The sequence below is a fragment of the Lontra canadensis genome, unplaced genomic scaffold (genome assembly GCF_010015895.1).
Source record: "Lontra canadensis isolate GAN:19392208 unplaced genomic scaffold, GSC_riverotter_1.0 scaffold1, whole genome shotgun sequence".
Classification (NCBI taxonomy): Eukaryota; Metazoa; Chordata; class Mammalia; order Carnivora; family Mustelidae; genus Lontra; species Lontra canadensis.
Genome location: NW_022630995.1, coordinates 96,833,192 through 96,856,463, shown reverse-complemented (window position 1 = coordinate 96,856,463; position 23,272 = coordinate 96,833,192). Strand labels below are relative to the sequence as shown.

Sequence of the window (23,272 nt, the reverse complement as noted above, 5' to 3'; positions counted from 1 at the left end):
GTGGGTTGGGCCTCTGCCTTCAGCTCAGGTCATGATCTCAGTGTCCTGGGATCAAGCCCTGCATTGGACTCTCTGCTCAGTGGGGAGCCTGCTTCACCCCTCTCTCTGTCTGCCTCTCTGCCTGCTTGTGATCTCTCTCACTGTCAAATAAATAAAATCTTTAAAAAAAAAAGAATAAAGGTAAATGATAGGTGACCAATGAATTCCTGGTGATGGTCAGTGTTTTCCACACCAACTCTCTCTTCTTACCCATTGCACCATCTAAAATAGTGTATGTTTCTATAGTGTTAAAATGTACTCGGTTAGCCATAGGCTTTTATGAAGTATAATAATGTATCAAAGTGTCTATGAAATTATATTCTAAAATACAAAGATGTATATTTTTTGTTATACTAGTAGCATCATTTTGGTTTTTTTGAAAGATTTAATTAATATTTTGACAGAGAGAGGGATCACAAGTAGGCAAAGAGAGAGGGGGAAACAGGCTCCCTGCCGAGCAGAGAGCCTGATGTGGGGCTTGATCCCAGGACCCCGAGATCATGACCGGAGCCAAAGGCAGAGGCTTAACCCACTGAGCCACCCAGGTGCCCCTGATAGCATCATTTCAAATATAATCATGCTATTAAGTAAAGTGTAAATATCAGACCCACTAAGGAAGCCATAATTGAAATAGATTAGGGGTAAGGATTACACAAATTGAGAATGGATTAATTTTCTTTGAAGTCAAACACAGAAAACTCACTTTAAACTATGACTTAAAGAAATGGAATATTGAATTTTCATAAATATTCTATATCTCAATAACAATGAGTTATTTTGTTATAGGTATATAATTTACAGAGATAGTTGAGAAAACAGGAATCCATTCATTTTACATTTTAAAACTCATTTTCTTTTAAAATTATATGAGGTTAGCTCTCATTATACAAAATAAATACGTAGCAATAAAAAATTATATTCCTATATTCCAAGGAATCCTGACCATGTTTTACTCAGTTTATGCTATAATGTCTTCAGAATAAATCTTCAAACACAGTTTAACGGTGGCTTCAAAATTAAAAAGCCAACAGCTTTTTTAAGAAGGGAACTAAATATATTAATTTTTCAGTATTTTAAATATTTAATATTGACACACATAAATAGCCATCCAATATGAAGAGTGGATTCTCCTATCATTATCAGAAATATACTTTCTTATAAGTTTTCCAAATTCTAAACCCAGACCAATTCAGTTTTTCAAGAAACTGAATTTAATTGCAGTATGTGTTGAAAATTAGTGTTCTCCCTTTTCCTCAGTAATACCCAAGACTACCTCATTCTACCAATGCAAGGAAAACAAATTTATACCTATTTGGAAAGCCTTGACCCTTCATTTTTTGTGTATCTTCAGCTTATAAATGTTAATCCCAGAGGATCCCAGAGAATGGTGAAGGCTCAGACTAGGGACATATTTTGTAAGAAGTGAAAAAAGCAGCCATTCCCCTTCAGTTATAAAGCAAAGAATTTAAGAACTTTGAACTGCAATCTAAAAATCTTGGCATGCTGACTAACGTTTTGAAAGGCAAGTATCCATGTTTGAATGTTGATGTATTTATGAATACTTTGCCTTATATATTTTTTTACTTAATCTAACTGGTAATATAAAATAAAAATAATGATGATAGAAAAATAACTTAGAAGGCTTAGGCTGGAGGAGCAGTGATAAGAAAAGACCTTGAACATAAAATTTTTCTCAGACAGCAACTTACAAATGGGTTTTTACATTCTTGGGGAAGTGCTCACTGAGCCTGTGTAACATCAAAAAAAAAAAAATGTTTACTTCAGACTTAAGTTTAACATTTTAATATACATTATTCTAGTGGAAATACGATTACTCTCTTAATGAATTTGAGGATGAAACTCTTCTTTAAAAATATTTCACAATTACCAGTATCTTCATCTTCAAAGCACAATAGATAAGTCAATGTTTGCATAACATTCTTATATGTTGTACATAAATATTTATCCCAACTTATAGATGGTAAAACTGAGAAAGGCTTCTTTAATAACTTCAGAGACAATTGGTAAAATACTATAGTTTTGTTTTCCACATTTCTGCTTTAAAATATTGTTACATTAAACACAATTATCTAATAAGTAAAGTATTACAGACACGTTTTTATAATTGTAAACATTATCATAGCAATAATTCCTAAGATATTTTTAAGAATGAGAACATTAACTCTTCTTCTGTGTATTTTATTTTTATTATTCAAAAAAATAATATAGCTCTTAGGAGACCCCCAAAACTGAATTAAGAATTAAGACTTAAGGGCGCCTGGGTGGCTCAGTTGGTTAAACCACAGCCTTCAGCTGAGGTCATGATCCCGGAGTAACAGGATAGAGTCCCGAATCGGGCTCCCAGCACCATAGGGAGTCTGCTTCTCCCTCTGACTCTCTCCCCTCTCATGCTCTCTCTCGCTCTCAAATAAATAAATAAAATCTTTAAAAAAAAAAGAATTAAGAGTTAAGAATCCTCCACTTTTTTCCAACTCTATCATCAACAATTATATGACTCTGATTAGCTGATTAAAAGCTTAACCCTTACATGCATAGCATGTAATGAACTCTCTAGATGAACCTCAGACAATAGATTATGAAATGGCTCCCAGTAGAGAAAATTATTTATGCTTACCTTCTTTGTATTTTATGATATGCAACTTGACTTTAAATCTTATAAATCATTCTTATCTACAGTGTTCTGCTTTAAAATGAGGCCAAAGCTGAGTCTAAATCTTAGCTTCAGAAAATACATCAATCTCAGAGAAGTACTTTTTTTTTTTTAACCTTCACACAAAATAAGGAGAACAGAGGTATCTTCCCTCTGTAGTTGTCTTTCTGCTTTGTTTCCAGACAGTCATATAATTGAGAAAACGGTAATGACATTCCATGGAACTGCACCGTGCTGTCCACCGTGATACCTATGATGAAACGTCTGTAAGACTTTGAAGGTTTGTGTAAGGGAATACCGAAAAATCTGCTATTTATTGCAGATGACTAAACAAATGTATTTGAGATCAGATGGGAAAGCTGCCATTTTAAAGCATTTTCCATTTAAAGCCATTTTGCAAAGTTTACCTGACATTTTAGACCAGGATTTTACTGTACTGCATTCTTTATAGTTAGTAATCTAGTCTGTGTTTCCAGTGAGGAAATCATTATTTTTTCAGAGAATTGGAAGCACCAAAGGATGCTTTCATATGCTATTTAAAATCTACCATTCTGGGGCGCCTGGGTAACTCAGTGGGTTAAAGCCTCTGCCTTCGGCTCAGGTCATGATCCTAGGGTCCTGGGATCGAGCCCTGAATCAGGCTCTCTGCTCATCGGGAGCCTGCTTACTGCCCCCCCCACCCCCGCCTGCCCCTCTGCCCACTTGTGATCTCTGTCTATCAAATAAATAAGTAAATAAAATCTTAAAAAAATAAAAATAAATAAATGAAATCTACCGTTCTATAACTTTTAGCCTTTTGTTCTTCTTCTTGCCTTTGAAGAACACAGTATATGCGGGAGATAGTCATTACATGTTCCCTGTATTACTACTTTAAACACATCTACAGATTCTATGTCACCCCTAAATCTTCGCAGGGTATCACCACTTGTTCTCATATCCTCTTTATGTTATATTGTGTTGTTTTCACTATCCTGATTGGCCTTTAGTACTCTCAGTGACTTTTCTTTTTTTTTTTTTTTTTAAGATTTTATTTATTTATTTGACAGAGAGAGACACTGTGAGAGCGGGAACACAAGCAGGGGGACTGAGGGAGGGAGAAGCAGGCTTCCCGCTGACCAGGGAGCCCCATGCGGGGCTCGCGTCGGGTCTCAATCCCAGGACCCTGGGATCATGACCCGAGCTGAAGGCAGACGCTTAACAACTGAGCAACCCAGGCACCCCCTCAGTGACTTTCCCAATGGCTTTCAAAGTATGTGACTCAGACTATATACAGTATCTTAAATTGATGTAAGTCTAGAAACGGACGATCACCATAGTTGTTATGGAAACTTCATTTAATGGATGCAGTTGAAAAACATAACATTTTAAAGCAGTCAGTTCATATTACTGCCTCAGGATGAGACTGTAGTTCACTGTATTAGTTACCTGTTGCTGCATAAAAATTACCTCAAAACTTAGCAGCCGAATGGGGCTTCTGGCTGGATCGGTCAATGGAGCATGTGACTCTTGATCGGGGTTGCAAATTTGAGCCCCACATTGTGTATAGAGATTACTTAAAAATAAAATCTTAAAAGAGGTGCCTGGGTGGCTCAGTTGGTTAAGCATCCAACTCCTGGTTTCAGCTCAGGTCATGATTCATGGTTGTGAGATTGAGCCCCATGTTGGGCTCTGTGCTCAGCACAGAGTCTACTTAAGATTCTCCCCATCTCCCTCCATATCCCCTCTTGCCATGTGTGTGTGCTATTGCTCTTAAAAAAATAAAAAAATAAAAATAAATAAAATCTTAAAAAAAAACTTAGTGGCTGAAAATAACAACAAACATTTATTATCTTAAACGATTTCTGTGGCTCAGGAATTTGAGAATAACTTAGCTGGGTAGTCCTTGGTTCAGTGTCTCTCATGAGATTATAGTTAAAATCTCAGCTAGGCCTACATCCCCTGAAAATTTGCCTAGGGCTGGAGGATCTACTTCTACCATGGCTCACTTATATGGCAGTGGAGTTCATTATAGCTCAGTTCCTTACCACATGGACCTGTCTTTAGGGCTCCTTGAAGGTCCTCATGACATGACATGTTATCTGACTGCTCCAAAAGTGAATGATCCAAGAGACAGCAAGGCAGAAGCTACAATATCTTTTATGTCCTTATCTTGAAAGCTACACATTGCCATTTTCATAATATACTATTGGTTACACAGCTTAACCCAATCCAGTATGGGAGGGGACTACACAGAGGCATGAATATCAGGAAGCAAGAATTACTTGAGGGCCATGTCACAAACTGATACTAAAATCCATCCTCTGTCCCCTAACAATTAAACTCCCTACCATAGGTAAATTAAACCCTCACCTTCTCAAGGTCACCAAACATTGCATCCCCTTACAACATCATCTCAAAGTCAAGAATCTTGATATCTTAAACCAGGCCCAAAGGTGGATGAAGCCACTGGATGGCTCTCTTGAGTCATAACCTTAGATCTTTCCAAGGTCTTAGCAAAGGATTTTACTGCTCTACCCTCAGATTCATTTTCATACCATAATTGCCTGGCGGAGCCTGGATTTGATCTTTGTTTGGAAACCATTTCTTCGTTTTAGCATTGTTTCCTTTTCTAGTCTTGGAAGGCATACATCATTTCCACAATATCTTATTAGCTATGTAAGTTAATTTTATTCATTGTGAGAGGGGATTGCAAGAAGATGTCAATTATAAGAGCCTGGAATCATTGGGTTCGTGAAGGTTGGATACTACATCCACTAACATCTTGGATAATTTAATTTTTAGGAAATCCTGTTAAGCCAGCTTCATCCCTTTTGGTATTTATTGATTTTGTTTAATTCTAAAAATCACCCACATTTATCATTAAATTGCCATTGTAGTTTCAATTCTGTATTCCAACCTTTTCAGATCTTTTTGAATTTTTTTGAAGATTTATTTTTTTTATTATTTTAGAGAGAGAGAGAGCAGGAGGAGAGAATCTCAGCAGACTTCCTCCTGAGTGTGGAACCTTGACTTGGGCTCAATCCCACGACTCTGAGATCATGACCTGAGACAAAACCAAGTCAGATGCTTAATTGACTGAACCACCTAGGCACCTGATCTCTTTGAATTTTAATTCTATCATATGAACAACTCTGCACAGCTTTGAATTCTTGATAAGTATTATAGTTATGGAATTTTTTAAAAATACATTTACTGGGGACACCTGGGTGGTTCAGTTGTTAAGCATCTGTCTTGGGCTCAGGTCACGATTCCAGGGTCCTGGGATCAAGCCCCACACTGGGCTCCCTGCTCAGCGAGAAGCTTGCTTCTGCCTCTCTCACTCCCCCTGCTTCTGTTCCCTCTCTCTTTGTGTTTCTCTATCAAAAAGATAAATAAAAGTCCTCTAAAGAATGCATCTATTGGGGGCACCTGGGTGGCTCAGTGGGTTAAAGCCTCTGCCTTCAGCTCAGGTCATGATCCCAGGGTCCTGGGATCAAGCCCCATCATCGGGCTTTCTGCTCAGCGGGGAGCCTGCTTCCTCCTCTCTGCCTGCCTCTTTGCCTACTTGTGATTTCTGTCTGTCAAATAAATAAACAAAATCTTTTAAAAAATGCATTTATTGATAGAAATGTTGCTAAACATTTGTCTCTAGACCAATTTAGACCATTTTGTTCATAAAAAAATACATATATCTTCACCTACACCATTCTAGAAATGATACATTAAATTCATTTTCTGTCATATATAAATAAGGGTCCATTTTTCCCATGCACATAAAAAATAAATAGCAGGCAGCTCCAACTTCATCAGGAACTCTAATATATTTCAAAAGATTGGCTACCTAGGCAAAATCCTCAAGAAATGAGTACTGAAGACTACAATGTTTTAAATTTTTTAGTGTGAAAACTTGAAACATAACTTATTTACTAAGGCTTTACACAAAATATCAGCCTTTGGCAAAGTTATGGGGTGGGATAAATTCATTATCCTTTGCTCACTTCTTAAGAATACAAACAATGTTTTTCTCATTGTTTTCGCCCATTGGACTTAGCAAAATACTTTATGCTCATAGATCCTTAATAAATACTTTTAACTGGCGAATTGGTTGATAAATTATTGACAGATCATGAGTTCCCCCTTCTCAAATTTCTTGGTACCCAATTCCTCTTTGCCAGTGCCAGTTACACTACCGAAGTCTTTCCTTAGTGTTCCAAGATGGGAATCTTTTTCAATCTTCCTCTATTCAATCAAAAGTTGACTATTTTTAATAAGAAGTTGGACAGTCTAATAACATTTAGGGACCATGGGCAATGCCTGACTCTATATTAGAGCATCTAATGATGTGGATTTTTCTGATACAGTTAAACTGACAAATAAGTGAAAAGTTTTGGGCAAGCTTTAGGCTGCCTTACAACCATAATAGGTTACCATCAATTTGCGTTCTCAGTAAGATCAGTCTTGGTTGAACATGTCAGTTGGTGAATTGTCTTCCAGGAAAATCTGGAATCCCTAATATTGGGATTCCAAAACTATATTCCTCACTATGTGTTCCTTGTCATGATTCCTTTTCTCCTTCACCTAATTTAGGAATCAGTTCTTTAGATGAATAGCAGCTCTCTATTTCTGCTAGTGGCTCATCATTCAGTCAATCACATAAACTCAAAAATTTTAGGGGTACCTGGGTGGATCAGTTGGTTAAGCTTTGGCTCATGTCATGATCCCAGGACTAAGCCCTGCATTGGGCTCCCTGCTTGACAAGGGAGTCTGCTTCTCCTTCCTCCATACCCCAATGTAAACCTTTCAGTTTACCTCTCTTTGTAGTTTGGTTTCACATCCTTGCATTAACCTACCAAAGTACGGCATCTATCCGTTCATTATTTTGCTCAAAAACCTCACTCCCATCTACTCAGTGCCTGTACAATTAACTCCAAACTTCTTAGTCTAGTTTCAGTGTCTGCAACATTCTATCCACAATTTAGCTTTCCAGACTTACCTTCCACTACTTTGACACACTGTATTATTCTGTCTGCCAAACTCACCCTACATCTACTGTTAAATCTGTATTGCATTTTTCCCTCTACCTGAATGTTCTCCCTTCGCTTCCATTAAAACCCTGCCCATTTTTCAAAACCAAAATCAAAAAGTATCTTAGACATGCTTTAATCCTCCCAGCCCAGAAGTAGTCTCACTCTTTTCTGAAAGCCCAGGGTACTTTGTACTACTCCTAAGTTACTTACTGAATTCTGACTTAGGATTCAGTTATATGCTTACATGATTTATCTCTTCTTATATATTTTAAACTTCCTGAGAACATGGGTTATATCATTCCATGTATAATAGTTAGCACATCTGCTTTACTTAGAGGTGGTTGCTCCTGAATTGGAACCATTATGAAATCAGTTGGGTAAGCATTCTACATTGGATTGCAGTGGTGAATAAGATCACAACGTAGTGTAGTCAAGAGAAAAACCATTGAAGGTCAAACAATCTCACATTTAAATTTTGTTTTACCAGTTTGTAGTTATGTGATTGGTGGTAAATTAGCTAATCTCATGGCATCTCAATTTCTTCATCTGGAAAATGGGAATGAATGCCTATTTCATAGATTTGATATCATCATTAGTGAGATGTTGGGTATAAAACACTTATTTTAATAAATCATTATTACCTTCCTATATTCTATTGTTCCTAGCATAGTATTTGATAAATTTTTTTATTAAATAAATGAATTATATAGTAAACAAAACATATTATGAATTATAATTTAAACATGCATGTATATTTAATAATTAAGAAAAAACATTAGAAGGACATAGAAGAAAGGATAAAAAAGGGAAGAGCAAAGTCGGGAATCAAGATACTACATTTTTTTTTAAGTGAGCAAGAAGAAATTTAATTTATGACACAGACCTATAGTCTTAACTCTACAGAATATGCTGGGAATTCCTGACAATTTTCTAATGGGAAAAACCTAATTACCTATTTTTAATTATCACAGTTCACATCTTAAATTACATATAAAAATGTTTAATACTGCAGCTTATGGGAGGCCCAGCCAGGCTCCAGATTCTCAGCCACTGGGGAATTTCTGTGCCAGACCACCCACTACGAAAGTGAAAAGTTGGTACCTTTGCCAGTATGGAAATTTCTTCAGAAAAGAGCTTTAAACTGTTGTAACCATTTCTCCCAGGAAGAAGGGGGGTGGGGGAACACATGAGAAATTACTGGATAAACACGAATTGCCCAGGTTTCAAAGTAATAATCAAAAGTGGAATTAATGCTTTTAGCACCACAACTCTCCTGAACTTAAGTATGTTTATATGCATTTGGGCTCACTTTTTCAGTCTGTTTCTTTGGAGGACACAAACTTAAATGAATAAAGCTAGAATTTCAAGGCAAGTCACGTTATTTAGTTATAGCTGATTTGGATTTTTGTTCACTTTTTATCATCTTTCTCAAAATGTCTTTAAAAACAAGTCATTCAAATAGTAATACTGTAATAGCATTTGCCTCTTGAAATCTTGTTTCAAGTTTCTTGGGATAACCTTTCATTATGAAAGCAAAAGAAACATCCAAATGGTGGTTAAACGTGGAGAAGGTATAGAATGGTGCACAGGGTAGGCAAAGGGATAACTGGATGATGGGCGCTAAGGAGAGCATTTGTTGTAATGAGCACTGGGTGTTATATGCAATTGATAAATTGCTAAATTCTACCCCCTGAAACTAACAGTGCACTATATGTTAGCTAAATTGAATTTGAATTAATTTTTTTTAAAAGGAAGTGTACACAAAATTAGTCTCTGCTCATAACTTTTCCATTTTGGAAAAATTAATATTTGACATCTTTTATCTTAAAGGTATTATCTCATCTATAATTATGAACAGTCTGAAAATCTACTTTCTTGGACTAATGCAGAACAGATGTTTGTAAAAGTGCCTGAAATATAATAGACCTTCAATAAATATTATTGTGTTGGCAAAAAAGCTTAACAGGAGTGTGTATGTTTGTGTACACAACTCTCCTTTACCCCCTCCATACTTCCCAGGTAGTATTAGCGGAGGACACCGGAAGATGAGATTTTTCTTCTTACAGCAGTGCCTCTGAGGATCTCAAAAGATGATATCACGGTTTCAAAAGCACTTTCTTCTGCTTTTTTCAGGGGAGAAGAGTATTTATGGGGGTGGGAAAAGAGACACTCTATTGAAGCAAGAACTTTTGGCTGTAAGTAACAGAAACCTGATTTTAACTACCTTGAACAAACCAGGAAATAAATATTGACCCAAGTAGCAAAATCTCAGGAAGACCACGGACCTCAAGGATCACAGAAACAAGGATGCGTGGCTAGGGTCTCTCTCCATCCAACTCTAATCTGTGCTTCTCTCTGAGTCGGCTTCCTGTCTTACTAGAGACTGCAACCTTCTACCCTGGAGAACCTTGCTTTAGAAATCTCTTCATGAAAAGGACTACTTCTCTCTAAAGTCCATTTGAAATTCCCAAAGAGGGACTGAAGGGTCGACCCAGGTCATATCCCTCTTTTTGTGAACAGAAAGACCAATTCTATAAATGGCAGCCTCCACTAGAACAATATAGTTTAAGTAAAGAGAAGAGCATTTCCTCCAAAAAGAAGACACTTCTGTTTCCAGAAGGAGGAGGGTGGTGCTGGGCAGACAAAAGAAATAGTCTTAAAATTATACTTCTAAAAATTCAGAATTTTACTTATTAGATATGAAATAAAATATTTTTCAGTTGCTTGTTATTTTCTATAAATTTATTTTTCTCTCTCTTAGTGTTTGTCTCACATTTCTTCTATCTCAAATGTTTTTCTTAAACTGAACCACTAAGTCCTGTCCTTTCCCTCCTTCAAATCTGTGCTTAAGATTGACTTCCTTTGAGGGCCCTTACTGCATGGAGCACTGGGTGTGGTGCATAAACAATGAATCTTGGAACACTGAAAAATAAAATTAAATTAAAAAAAAAATTCACTTCCTTGACTTCAGGTAAAATGCAGCTAATCGGATAAATTTATCTCTCTTTCCCCCCAAATGCTATTAAAATGGCAGGGGTGGGGGTGCTTGGGTGGCTCAGTGGGTTAAAGCCTCTGCCTTCAGCTCAGGTCATGATCCCAGGGTCCTGGGATAGAGTCCCACTTTGGGCTCTCTGCTCAGCGGGGAGACTGCTTCCCCCCCACCATCTCTCACTGCCTGCCTCTCTGCCTACTTGTGATCTCTGTCTTTCAAATAAATATATAAAATTTTTTTAAAAATAAAAAAAAAACAGAAAAAAACAAACCAAAAAATGGTAGGGGGGAGGGGAGAGAGAGAGAAAAGAAAGAGAGGGAGAAAAAGAGAACCCTAAGTGCAAAGAATAATGGGGGACACTGCAACAGATGAAAAGTGACAAAAACTTATAGAAGTAAGTAGATACATAGTACATTAGTTACCTATTGCAATGTAACAAGTTACTCAAAACTTATTTTCTTAAAACAACAAATATTATGTCACCCAGTTTTGAGGGGAAGGAATCTGGGAGCAGCTTAGGCTGCGGTCAAGTTGCTGGCCACAGCTGCAGTCATTCAGGGAGCTGGAGAATCCACTTCCAAGCTCACACACATGGCTGTTGGCAGGAGGCTTCGGTTTCTCACTATAAAGAAATACTTGATGCTTGTGAAATACTAACTACAATAAGAGAAAGTGTAATAGTAGAGAAGCTAGCTGATGCCACCTAAATCAAGTAAGCAATGTAACATCAGGAGATACTGTTAGAAGGGACGTTGTGTGCCTAAGAACAGAGCATCGTTTCTGTGTTATTCCTGAATATCATAGAAGATATGTAATTGGAAGCTAATCACATGAAAATATCACACGCACACCCCAAACTGAAAACCATTCCACAAAATACCTGACCTACAATCTTCAAATGTGATAAGTTCATGAAAGTGTGTTATGTGTTTTGATGCGGCTATGGGAGCACACAGGAGGGGCCTCTCTATCAAATCAATGCCAAGATGTCAGGGAAGACTTTTCCAGTGTAAGGATATCTAAGCTGTTACTTAGGGTTAGGATAGGAAGGGACAATGGAGGGTGAGAAGAGGCAAGAAAGGAGGAGAGGCAAGAAAGGAGGAAGAAAGAAGTCATAATGTACAGAACAAGGAAAAATCATTTCATTATATACGAACTGATGAGTGTGTGCACTCTTTCTTTAATATTAGCAAGGGTTTGCTCCTTTTCCTATCCAATCTAAAATGTCACATTTCAGGGGCTCAGGTGGTAGAGCATTCAACTCTTATCTCAGGGTGTGAGTTCAAGCCCCACGTTGGGAGTAGAGATTACTTTAAAAAAATAAAATAAAAAATAAAATGTCACACTTCAAATTAGCTACTGAGGTTATGCCTATTACTTTAGTCTAAGAAACGTGCCTTGAGACACACGTGAAAGAGTAGAACAAATTTGCCATTGATTGTCTCAGTTACTATAATCATCATTTTTTTCAAACACTAATCAATCATCTAATAAACTGACTAGGCAACATTATTTTCAGAGCAGTTTTAATATATTTCCTTTATATGTCTTTCATGAATGGCATTTTCTAATTGTGTCAACAAAAGTGATACAGAAGACTAAAGTCTTTCACATTGGCCGTTTATTTAGTTGTTGAGAGAACAAACCTCTTGTCAGATTGTGCCTCATTTGAGTCCCATTCTAGACCTGACTCTGCCACCCATTGGCTGGGTAACCTGAAGCAAGTCACCTCTGAGCATCAGTTTTCTTATCTGTCAAAACCAACCAAACAAACAAACAAACAAAAAACCAAAACAAAGGGGATGCCTGGGTGGCTCAGTTGGTTAAGCCGCTGCCTTCAGCTCAGATCGTGATCCCAGGGTCCTGGGATCGAGTCCCGCATCGGCTCCTTGATCAGTGGGGAGCCTGCTTCTCTCTCTGTCTCTGCCTCTGCCCTCAGTTCTGCCTGCTTGTGTTCTCGGGCTCTCGCGCTCTCTCTTTCTCTCTGACAAATAAATAAATAAATAAAATCTTAAAAAAAAAAAAAGAAAAAAACAGTATCAATTTTATAGGATGGTTATGAGAACAGATTGAAATATGTGAACATGGGGCGCCTGGGTGGCTCAGTGGGTTAAGCCTCTGCCTTCGGCTCAGGTCATGATCTGAGGGTCCTGGGATCGAGTCTCACATTGGGCTCTCTGCTCAGCAGAGAGCCTGCTTCCCCCTCTCTCTCTGCCTGCCTCTCTGCCTACTTGTGATTTCTCTCTCTGTGTGACAAATAAATAAATAAAATCTTAAAAAAAAAAAAAAGAAATACGTGAACAGCATTTAGCAAAGTGCTTGGCTCATAGAAAGATTCAATACATCAGATCTTTGCATCACCCTATAGTTATGTTTAGAAAAGATAATGCATAAAATCAGGTCTAATAATGGCAAAATATATTTAGAGTGCTGTGAAAAGAATAATGGCCTGTTGTTTCTTGAGTTTGTAGATGATTTTCTAATTGATTACAGTGCCTGAACCAGTCAAACATAATTTGTCTACTCTATCTCATCTTGCAATTTCCCAGTCATCTTCCCCTTTGATTTTTTGAATTCCCAGCCTCATCTAGAGGGGCTTCTAAAAAATGGCAAAGCCAGGACGAGTGCTTCTTCCAGTAGAGATGGGATTTTGAAAACCATATAGGCACTGCAAAACTCACCTAATTATAACTCGACCATTTCAGCTCCTGCATATATATACTTGTTTGTATAAGTATTCATTTGTTTATTTAACATAATAAAGTAAAACATCTTTTCTGGTATATAACAAGACTGATTAAATGTTCCATACATGTCTCACCAAAAGTAATGTCAATCTTCCCTTTGTTCTGGTGAAATGTGTTTTTTGTTTATGACAGCAGCTGGAAAGTGGGAGTGGGGAAGGTAAATGATCTAAGGAATATTTTGCAACCAGTAAATTAATCAAAAATATTTGAAGTTTGGGGCGCCTGGGTGGCTCAGTGGGTTAAAGCCTCTGCCTTCGGCTCAGGTCATAATCCCAGGGTCCTGGGATCGAGCCCCACATCAGGCTCTCTGTTCCACGGGGAGCCTGCTTCCTCCTCTCTCTGCCTCTGCCTGCATCTCTGGCTACTTGGGATCTCTGTCTGTCAAGTAAATAAATAAAATCTTTAAAAAAAAATTTGAGGTTTATGGGGCAACAATTAGCACAAGTAGAAATAACCATGGTTTGTTTGGTCTATGACTTTAGTCAAAGTCTGATTGGGTTAGTACTTTTTTGTTGTTCTGAGGTTGACTAACATTTTTAACTTTTCACATGAAATGAAAAAAAAATTGTACATCATTTGTTGTGAAGCACTATATTTTGCTGTTTATTATGAATCGTTAAATTGTTAGGAGTGTAAAATTATGGTGAAGATTAGAGGTCTCTTAACTAGTAGAATGGACGTAGGTTCTGACATTATAAACTTGGAACTTTTGTCATCTACGTGCCCCCATCCTCCAACCACCATGTACATGTCTCTTTTCTGTCTCTCTCACCACACACATTCTCCAAGCTTCTAAGAAACATTAAAATGTGTCCAGTACCATATGAACCCCAATCATCACCGGAAAAATGATATGATTCATTATCTTAGAAGTGCTCTGATATTAAGAAAAAGTGATGGCAGTGACATCTGCCATGGAATTCTTTTACATATCTGATTTGTTGAGAGAAAATAAGAAAAACATTAGAATTAATCCGAGATTCAATTCATGCCAATTTGATAGATTTTAATATCTTAGGCCTTTGATTTTTTGTGAACAAGGTTTTTAATTATACCGTTTGATCAATAGGCATTTATTGAACACCTACTACTTAGCAAGTGTGGTTCCAGGCTCCAACAACAAAAAAAAAACTTAAAAGAAAATGACCCCAAAATCTTAACTCATGGTAAAACATCCTACATGGTAATTGACAAGGGAGTAATACAGATTAAAAAAAAATAGTTTTCAGTTATGGGAACACTGAGTGCCCAGAAATGAAATTTTAAAGGTAAAAAGGAGAGAATCATGAGGGTAGAAGTATCTCTAAAAGACATGTTGGAAGAAGTTAGAAAGAAAAAGGAATCAATGAGGGTTGGAAATAGGGCAACTCTTCTGTGGAGGAAGATATCTTTCTACTAAATTCTAATCTGAAAATGCAGGATGACAATGAAGGCGTTTTCTAACCATGAAAGGAACAGAAATCACCATAAAATACTGCTGAGTGAATAACAATAGGATATAGCACAAGAAAAATAAGTAGCTTTGTTTGGAGAGATGCAGAAAGGAATTCATATTAGCACATAAACTCTACACAGGACTGTATCTGGGTTCTTTTAGAATATATAATGTTGACAATACGTGTAAGTGGTAGTTTCAGACAAAAGGAACTTCCAAACTGAGAACAGTAAACTGAACTGAGATGTCCCACTTTGGTGGTCATACCAAGGGCAACACCGCCTGGGATGAAAAGTTCACTATTCACTGACCACTCCTGGACATCCTGTTTCCAGCATAGCTTTATTAAAAGAATGTTCGCAGTCCCTCTGTTGCTGTGAAAAAGCATATTCCAATGTTGCATGCTTTACTTATCGGTCCTGACACCTTTACTGGCCAGGCAAGCACTCCATATTTATGAACACAAATGGTTTACAAGTAGACTGGATAAAACAACTTTTCATATCTGGAAGAGTAAACACTAGGAAGCCTTAGTTCAAAAGAGGGGACAAAAGGAGGATAATCCAGGAGCAGCCAAAATTCTGGAGAGAGCCTCCTGAGGTGGAGAAGGGCCCATGGCAAAGAAAGAAATGGGATGGCAGGAAATGAAGGGAAGGTAAAGAAGAGGGATGCAAAGAGAGAGACATAACTTTCTCCCATCCATGAAGCTGTGTTGGCAACAGCTCTTCCGAACCCCTCCGTTCTCAACAAGGCATTGCACGTGACTACTGAGTCCAGCAGAGTTTTGGCTTGGCAGCTGCTCCAGCCTCTATGGCCTCATCTTCTCTCCACCTCCACGGTGGCACCTCACCCAGATTCCTTCCTTGTCAAACTTGTTTCCAATCACCCAAGCCCTCTAGTCTATGACCTCTTGGTCAAACTGTCTGTTACCCAGAATGCAAATAGGTTGTGAGTGTCAGATAACATGGTAATTTTGAGGGGGGGGGAGACAGAGTGAGCACTGCAATACCCTTTATCTTATCCCTTTCCCCAGCTACCTGCACCTTTAATAGTAAAGGCCCTTTCCCCGCCTGTGTTTCTCTGAGTCTCTAAGTCACTGCAGGGCAACTGAGTGTGACTCATGTCTCTTTTTATTTATTTGCTTTGATGTGTTCATTCCCTCTGGGGAGCTGACTGGTAGAACATTTGAGTCAATTCTATTTTTCCAAGGGAAGTGGGGTAACACAAAGTTGGGTGATGACAAAAGTGGGTTGTATTGCTATATAGTAATCACATAAAAATACTGTGTGCTCTGAACTTAGGGCACTGACGCTACTTGAAGTGATGAATATTCTGTAACCACATCTTACTCTCAAAGTCCTTTCTCCTAGAACTGATTAATATTCAACTCTTACAAATACACTGTATTCGCCACATGCCTGATACCTGCTGAGGCTCTGGAACCTTGTTCCCTGAATGTCCCTGCTGCCCTCCTCTACCTCCCACCAGAAATTCTCACAATCACTGTACAGGCTGCAAACACACTAGAGAACTGGTTTCTGAAGAAGCTATGACATGACCGTGAGAGTAATGGAACGCTGCACAGCTCACGCCAGGTGCATAAGCCACACCAGATGCAAAAGTCACTTTCTCACACCCTTGAGTACAAAGATTTGGGTGAAGGTTCTCAGTAAAAATTATGCTGCTTCGGGGTGCCTGGGTGGCTCAGTGGGTTAAGCCTCTGCCTTGGGCTCAGGTCATGATGTCAGGGTCCTGGGATCCAGCCCTGCATAGGGCTCTCTGCTCAGCAGGGAGCCTGCTTTCCCCTCACTCTCTGCCTGCCTCTCTGCCTACTTGTGATATCTCTTCCTCCCCCCCCCCACCCCCCGTCAAATAAATAAATAAAATCTTTTTTAAAAAAATTATGCTGCTTCAATGAGCAGGTCATAGATAGAGTCCAAAGTGGGGAGTCAGGGTGTTGCCCGGTCGATAAATCTTTACTAGGAGGTTATTATGGGCCAGGCACTGTGTTTTGAGTAAAGCAACTACTGTGGATAGAAATAATCCAATCTGCCTTAGAAGTAGGAGAATTACTCTGCAGGTTGGTTGGCAGCTCCTGAAAGTTTTATATAACATTACATCGTTCTCTTGCTAGCACCTTCTTTATCTCTTTCCTTGAATAGGGGAGAGGGAAAGGGAGAGGTTCGACAAAGGGTGTGAGAGATTTGGAAACAGAATGACCTTTCTATTCAGGGATTTGCTGAACACCACGACATGCTAATGTTTCCAGGTAAGGGCGTAAGAACTCAGGAGGTGCACTAATCTTGAATTCTTTCCCAGTAGTTACCTTTTCATAAATTCTGTATATTTGACGGGGCAAGTGGGTCTAGCCAGTACTTACGTTTAAAGAAATAAATAAGTCAGAGTGGGAAACAGGCTGGGCCCAGGAGAGGGGAGTCGGGGTGGGACCTGAGCTAGCTTCGGCTTTCCGTAAGACCGTGCGTAAGGGTTCAGCCCGGGGGGAGGAGCAGCCCCCACCCCCGCCCCTTGCACCGCCCACCTTGCGCCTCCACTCAGGCTCCAGCCTGACTTGCAAAGGGCTCCCGCTCCACTCACATCCCACCCAGCCCTGCCTCCCAGGGTCCTTCCAGCGCGCCAGGGCTGGTGGTGGATTCCCCGAGTCGACCCCATCAGCTTGGGTTCTTGACCATGTAGGCAGCCTCTCCTAGAACTTCAGCTACTTTCGCTTATTTTAAGATACGAAAGGCTGTTCCAGGACTTCCTGTGTACCTCAAGTGTGAAAGGAAAGGAAATTCGCTTGCGTTTGAAAGCTCAAACATCAGGTTACTCAAGGAGATCGGCTGGTTCGATAACCCCCATTTCCCCCGCCTCTACTTAACATCACGGGCCGGCAGGCGAAATGATCTCTAGGAAGTGGATGCCAGAAGGGTCTGTGCATTGGGCCGGGGACATTGCCAGGGCAGTTCTTGGTGCAGAGCTCGCTATAGGTCCTCTCTCCCAGGATCGGATAGATGATTCATTTTTATATGTAACGTTTTACTCCACTCTATAGCTCTGGCTGGTTAATGTTCAACCCCAGGGTTTCGAGAGGCAGCTCTAGGGAGGCAGGCAGGGATGACCCATTCAAGGTATATGGCCGCTCGGGAATGAAGGCACAGAAGCCTGAGAGAGGGTGAGGAGGGTTGTGGCGGGGAGTCGGGGGGTGGGGCGGGGCGCTGCTCGGGCCTGGGCCTCCCTGGGCCGACTCCGAGACTGCGGAGAAACCAAGCCGTCCGCGGCCCGGGCGGGCAGGCGCCCCTGAGGCACAGCCAACAGGCAAAGCTCAGCCTGGGCCCCGACCGCCCACGACGCCGCAGCCTGAGCCGAGAGCTGCGCGTGCCGGGGGCAACGAGAGCGCGGGGGCGGGTGCTTCGCCCCGGAGCGACCTGGAGGCGTCTCTGTGCTGCCCCAGAGACCCGGTGGCGATGCTAGCCTGGCGCTTCGGTTCGGAGACGCCGGAGGGAGGTGGGCGTGCGGCGGCAGCTGAGGATTAGGTTCGGGTGTTGTTGTCCCGAGGGACGTGCAAACACTAGAGCGGGGGACACGAAAGGGGTCCTCGGAGGTGCGTGGGTTGCCTTCTGGGCCGCCACTTCTCCGGGCGCCTCTGAAAATAGCGTCAGGGTAATGCGAAGCAGCACGTCTTGCCACCGCCCTTCTCGCTTGTTGCCCGGCCAAAAAAATGAACATTAAGATAAAGCAGCTGTTCTGGTCAGTAGAAGGCGGTAGGACAGGATTGTGCCCCAGCCACAGTTCAGCGAGGCCCAAGGCGAGGCAAGTTCAGGTGGAACGGCGGCACCCTGCGTCCTTCCAAGAGTTGGGCCGCGTGGCTCCCGCAGAACCGCTGGGTCCAGAAGATCCTGGTCAGATGTCCAGACTGCGGTCCCCTAGAGCTGGGAAGTTGAGAAGGCGGGGGTTGGGGGGATGCTGCAAGGGAAAAGGAGGTTCCGGGCTGGGGAGGGGAGCTTCACGCCGCTGAGCAGCAGCCTAGAATTCGCAGGCGGGACTTTTTCTTTTTCTTTCTTTCCCCTTCTTCTTTCTTTCTTTCTCTCTCTCTCTCTTTTTTTCTGTCGAAGAAACAAACAAGACCCTGCCTCATCAGATAAGACTGGCTCCTAAGATTTCAAGGACTTTAAGCGAGGGCTGGAGGCGCTGAGGTTAGCAGAATAATGTGAATGAACATTGCCTGAGGCCCGCAGAAGGGTTTTATTTTACTTTCTTTTGTTTGATACTATATTATTTTCTAACAAAGTGACCTGTCGTCTGTAGCGTTGGGCTCCTGCAGGCAAAGCCCCTTCCTTGGCACTGGGAATGACCTGCAGAGTCTCTGCCTCTGTCCACATCAGCGACCCCACCCCGTGCCAGCACACTGCCTCGTGAAATCACACACCCCCGTCGTCAACCAAACGCAGGCAGCCGCGTTAAGTGAAGCCAGAGAAGGCCTGGCTAGTCCATCCCGGACGACAGAGAAAGATACCATGAAGCTTCCTTCTACTGGGTGCAGCAACCCTCCCCAGATACCCAGAGAAGCAGAGTTGAGGGGACTATTGACGCAAGCAGAATGGGGAAAGAGTCCAAGAATTGGGTTGTCACTAGTTTGGGATCCAAGTCCCATTTAACATGCTGCCCCACTGCCTTCTTGGGGACAGCTGAGACGGTTCTAGGTCTCACCTTCACGGAGTGAAGATAAATGTTCCTGCCCGGGATTGCGTGGGAGGGGTCCAGCGCGGCTGCAAACTGTCGATGAAGACAGGAAGGCTTTGCTACTTCTGGACAGAGGAAGCATTGGTAGAGAGTCTAAGGAAACCACCTCAGACAAGCCTTAGCCCTGGTATATGAGGTCCCAGCATAAGCCGACCATTTTCTAAGTTGATAGAACAGGGGGAAAAAAAACCCACCAAAAAACAAAAAACCAAAACAAACCAAGAACAAGCAAAAAAGCTTTGGTGTCGATAAAGAAAACAGGAGAGGGGGAAGATATGGGGAAAAGATACAGGGCAAAGTGGAGGGAGGGAAGCACCTTAAACATTTCTGCAGGAAGAACGGGAGAACTAGGTCTGGAAAGATCCATCAAAGTCAAAGGGCGCAGACACATACCCTGTTCAGTGAGGGCCCAATGAGTCTCAACTTAGCCCTCCAGAGAGAAGGAAAAAAAAAAATGCAGTCCCTCACACAGCTCTCAGAAATTAACATCTTTACCACACATTTATTAATTTTTTTAAGATTTCTAAAAAGAAATTTATATAGTTCTTTTAGTCATTTTTTTGACTGAGGAATTTAAGCTTCAACTATCTCCTGTTTTCCAGTTGCCACTGAACTGTTAATATATTGTTACAAAAGAAATAGCAATGATTTTTTAACGCAATTAAGTAGAATTAAATACAACTTTGATGGTACCTTTTATGTTTTCCAGGCCTTCTCTATTCTTCAAAATCTAAAATCAAAATTTACATAAAATACATAAAATACTCAGCAAGAAATGAAGTTATACATCCTAAGCACAGTAAATTCTGGATTCTATCTTTTCAGATAGAATGTCAACAAATAGAAGGCCTCTCTTCATGGGGGGCAGAGAAGAGGGGTTTGGGAAGCAGAGTGACAAATGAACTTTCAAGATTAGAGTAAAATTTCTCTGGTTTCTCTGCTAAAACCTGAAAAGGAAAATCAGGTTTCTATGTAACACATTCTTCTTCTTTTTTTAAAATCTCTTCTTCAATTGTCACTTTCCCAAGTTCAGTGAAAATGCAATTGTCAGATTAGGGACGCTGGGGGACGAAGGGTAGTCTTAAAATATTTCTTCTGAAAATCTGCTATAAGAAACTTCTCCCGTTTATTTCTTCTCTGCTCCATCAGCCACATTTCTTGGTTCCCCATGTGCTTAGTTAATTGCTGCTTGCGGGGGGGGGGGCGCTGGGGAGGGTGTTAATAAATCAGTCAATAGAGACTATATTCATAAAGGCCTCTGATCTGATTACACCCCTTCTTTTTTGGGTCCCTCTCTAAAAAATTTACCTCGGCGAGCCAGGGACTCCCAGCGTAGCCCGCGTCGACGGAGAGCTTCGGGCGGGAGGCTGGGGAGCCCCGGCGACGGCGGCGAAGGCGCCCGTGGATTACGATGTGGATTGCAGGGCAGACCTTTGTTTGGTCACATTCGCGACGCCGGGCGGCAGTGGGGGGGGGGGGGGGAGCAGTTTCTCCTCCTTCGACACCGAGCCAGGTTTTTATAGACTTGCCTTAAAAAGAGTTCGCTGCTCTTCTCAGGGTTAATTTATGGGGCTTTCGAGGAATACTGGGACTTTTAAGATGCTCTTCATTTTTTCCCCATTATTTTTGTTGTTGTTACACTCCTAAAGGCACTCCCGGGTTTCAGCACCTCACAGGACAAGGGTGGGGGGTGGAAGAAAGAGCAGGGCCGGGAGACGAAGGGGAGGATTTGTCTCCTAATCAAACCGCCCACATGGCTCAGATTGCCCAACATCGTTTTTAAAATTAAATTTCTAGCCAAGTTAAGGGCAGTAAAACTCAGATTTAGGAACTGCGAGGAAATTGAGACAAACGTGGGCCACATACATCTTTTCCCAGGTCTCCACCAATTTGAATTCTCTATTAGGGGAATGAAGAGTTTGAGGACTTAAGAGTTTTAAAAGTTTAAAAACCGGGGACAGGCGAAAGAAAGGATTAGAGTAACAGGTGAGGGGTGACTGGGGTGGGGGTGGGGTGGGGAGAAAGCCCTTAGACCGCACATTGTGCGGGATTCCTGGTCCAGCACCCCCGCCCCAGCCTCTGGGCACGCAGAAGTGGGGGGCAGAGCACTGAGGCCTAGCCTAGGCTCCTGGGGGCCCGACCTCCGGCTCGCCATCTTTGATCCCAGGCGGGGGAGGTTGGTGTCCATGCTATAGATTACCTTAAAGGTTCCTTTAAGCACTTTAATACACAACTAGCTCAGAAATCATTAAGAGACCTAGAGAAGGAGAAAAAATACCCTCACACTCACCGGTAATAAGTGTTGACATGCAGCAAAAATCGATTGAGTGGAACCGAGGTGGTGGCAGTAGCGATGGCTGAAGGGGGGACCCGCGTGGGAGCGGGAGGGGCGAGAGGACCGACTCCACTGGCTCGGGAGGGAATTAGGCTTTTCTCGCTTGAAAGGAAAAAGAGGGGCGGAAAAGGGTCGGGGGCCAAGCGAGGATGGGTATGGGGAACAAGGGGGTTGAAGAGGGTAATTCTTCCTTCTGGAAGTCCAGGGGAAGGAGCTGAGGTGGGAAAAAGGGCTTCTCATCAGTCCCGAGTCTCCGCCCCCAGCCCGCACCACTCAAGTTGGGGATGAGACAACTCTTCCCAAACCTCGACTTCCATTTTTGTTTTCTGCAGATTGATTGATTGCCTCGAAATAGACTTCTATTCCAGCCAGCAAACTAGGCCGAGGTCCGCCTCCTGGAGCCAGCTCTCCCAAGTCACTCTTGGACCTGCAGGAGACGCAAATCCTCCCAGCAGGTCTCATTAGCGTTTCCAGCCCCCATCCCCAAATCCCCTCTCCCAGTACCCTCCCTCCCCTCCCCTGCCGCCCCTCCCCCCATACCAGGCGGAGCTCGGGGAGGCCCGGACCGCTGGGCTCCGCGGCTCCAGAAGCCAAAGTCCGCCCGTGGGGACCGTTTTCCTCTCCACTGCTCTCAAGTGAACAACAAGGACGGAGGTGACCCTCGGCCAAAGGACTTTTATCTGCCCCCCACTGCCGCGTGATCCCTCCGTAGGTTAGAGGCAGAGCTTAAAAAAGAAAGAAAGAAAGAAAGTTAATGTGCATTGAGCACTGATCTTAAATCGGGGACATTATCTGCGATCTCTTTAAGTGGCAGCGGCAGTCCCATGCAGAACAAAGACTCAGTGTTTGAGCCTCAAAAGCTTATAGGTAAAGTTTCAGCCAGATAAAAGTAACCTAAGCGCAAAAACACAGGTTTTCTCGGCTCCAGAAAACTGGTGGCTACTTTTCGCTCCCTATTCCCCAGGGTGTGTTTGTCCTCGCCCACTGCGGGGAGGAGGGTGACCAGAATAGCAAAGGACCTCAGAATTTACCCTTCACCCCCCCTCCCCCAGCGCCTCGGTAATGAATTCCTTCGGACTAAGTCGTATTTGCTACGATTTGTTACGAAATCAAATTTCACATTAAAAAAAAAAAGCTGAAAACCACCAACAAAGGAAGAGCGGGTGCTTAAAGTTCTTTTAAACACTCACACCGACCTCATTCCCCGTTTAGATGTCAGAGGATGGGAGGGAGGGCCAGGGCTGTAATTCATCTTGATTTGCTTCATTGTCCCGCAGTTTGCAAACCATAATCCTGTATAATTTCAG

General features: G+C 41.8%; 1 long non-coding RNA gene across 1 annotated transcript; it reads left to right on the top strand.

Moving 5' to 3' along the window:
• Positions 1-21,110: 21,110 nt before the first annotated feature.
• Positions 21,111-23,099, top strand: LOC116868999. The gene is made up of 2 exons (XR_004382940.1): positions 21,111-21,616; positions 22,298-23,099. It is a non-coding gene; the product is annotated as an uncharacterized LOC116868999 (long non-coding RNA).
• Positions 23,100-23,272: the final 173 nt, after the last annotated feature.